This window comes from Papaver somniferum, chromosome 8 (assembly GCF_003573695.1).
Source record: "Papaver somniferum cultivar HN1 chromosome 8, ASM357369v1, whole genome shotgun sequence".
Taxonomy (NCBI): Eukaryota; Viridiplantae; Streptophyta; class Magnoliopsida; order Ranunculales; family Papaveraceae; genus Papaver; species Papaver somniferum.
In genome coordinates, this window is record NC_039365.1 from 87,796,800 (window position 1) to 87,799,187 (window position 2,388).

A 2,388-nucleotide genomic window follows, 5' to 3' on the forward strand; every position below is an offset into this window, starting at 1 on the left:
GGACTACAGTGATACCTGATTTCTTGGGGACAACCTGAACAGGGCTGACCCACTTACTGTCTGAAATTGGGTAAATAATACCCGCATCTAACAACTTAAGCACCTCTTTTCGAACTACCTCTTTCATGTTAGGGTTCAGTCGACGTTGCATCTCCCTAGAAGGTTTGGAGTCTTCCTCTAAATGAATCTGATGCATACACACAGTAGGACTTATACCCTTAATGTCTGCTATAGTCCACCCTAAAGCTTCCTTATTGTCTTGAAGTACATTTACTAGCCTACTTTCCTGATCACTATCCAAATCGGAAGCTACAATCACAGGTAGTAAGTCTCAGATGGGCCTAAAAACACATACTTTAGAGTATCGGGTAGTGGTTTAAGGTCCAACTTTGGGGGCTCTTCTAAAGAAGGAATTAGGGTAGTCTCAGAAACTGGTAACGGTTCGAACCTAGCTTTCCATCTATCAGTGTCTAACAAGGGGTAGAATCTAATAGAGCATTCACCTGTTCAATAGTGCTATCGTCGTCAAAATCTAAACCAAAATGGGATAGACAACTTTCTAATGGGTCTTCAGACAAGATGTTTGGTAATGACTCCTGAACTAAGGCTTCTATCATGTTCACCTCCTCAACACATGTGTCATCTAGCTCATGAGGTTGCTTACTGACATTAAAAATGTTCATCTCCATAGTCATATTACCAAAAGATAAACTCATCACACCATTTCGACAGTTAATGATCGCATTAGACGTAGCTAAAAATGGGCGACCTAAAATCACAGGTATCTGGTTCTCTGGGTCAGGGACAGGTTGGGTATCTAGGACCACGAAATCCACTGGATAAATAAACTTGTCGACCTCAATAAGAACATCCTCGATAACACCTCGAGGGATTTTAACAGACCTATCAGCTAACTGCAGTGTCATCTGAGTAGGTTTCATTTCACCAAGTCCTAGCTGTAAGTATACATGGAATGGCAGTAAGTTCACACTGGCTCCTAAGTCAAGTAAAGCTTTTTCTACCCGGAAGTTACCTATTGTGCAAGCAATGGTAGGAGAACCTGGGTCTTTGTACTTTGGAGTTGTGGTGTTCTGAATGATTGAACTTACGTGACTAGCTAAAAAGGCTTTCTTATGGACGCTAAGTTTTCGCTTTCGCGTACACATATCCTTAAGGAACTTGGCATAAGCAGGAATTTTTATAATTGCATCTAATAAGGGAAGGTTTATGGTAACTTGCTTAAAAACCTCCACTATGTCATTAAAGTTCGATTCCTTCTTTGTTGGTACTAATAGCTGAGGAAATGGGGCTCTAGACATAAAATCAGACCTTTCAGGAACCGAATTCACATCATCAGAAACTTTATCAGTCTCTTCAGCTACTGGTCCTGAGAGGTGAGATCCTGAGGGGTGAACTACAGTATGTTCACTATCGGGCATGGTTACCTTATTGTCTACAACTCTACCACTTCTAAGGGTTCTAACAGCATTCAATTGACTCGATGGTTTTGCACCTAATTCATGAACTCCTCTAGGTTTGGGTTGTGTTTGACTAGGAAACTTACCTTTTTCTCTCAAAGAATTACTTATCAGACCAACCTGGGTTTTTAACTCGGAAATAGCCTGATTATTTTCTTGTCCTATCCTGTTACTAGCTTGTAGACTCTGTTCTACGGATAACTGAAATTTTGTAGTTTGATGAGTTAACAAGGTGAGAGATTCCTCTAAACTTAGGATTTTCTTATCTGACTGATTCTGAAACTGAGCTAGTCCTGAAGGATTCTTAGTATAGCCAAAACCTGGGGGAGCATTAGAATTACTAAACTGACCTTGACTTTGGCCCTTAGACCACGAAAGGTTCGGATGGTTTCTCTAACCAGGATTATAGGTTTCTGAATATGGGTCAATCTTTTGACGATTATCAAATCTAGTGTTATTATAAAGAGCATTGGCCTGCTCTTCAATATTCCGGCCTTCCCAAAAAGGCTCCACTCTACCACTAGTCTGGCCCACTTCTAAGGCTTCTAACCTTTTTGCTATAGCAGCAATTTTGGCATCTGATTCATAGCCTCCTTCTACCCTATTAACGTTTCCTCTACTTAAAATAATTGTTTTCTGGGGTGCCCTACTATTTTCCCATTGCTGGGTTTTTTCGGCGATTTCATTAAAAAATTCCATCGCCGCATCAACAGTTTGGTTTTCAAATCACCAGTGCATAGAGACTCAACCATGGTCGTTGTGGAATAATCTAAACCCTCATAAAGGATCTGAACTAGTCTAACCTTTTCTAAACCATGATGAGGACACTGGGATAATAAATCATTGAACCTTTCCAAATACCTATATAAAGATTCTCCCTCTTGTTGTGAAAATGTGCATATTTGCGTCC

The 2,388-nt window shown here is 40.3% G+C and overlaps 1 pseudogene; it reads left to right on the plus strand.

The window, feature by feature from the left end:
- The first annotated feature begins 2,288 nt into the window (after positions 1–2,288).
- On the plus strand, positions 2,289–2,388 carry LOC113307189 (annotated as a pseudogene).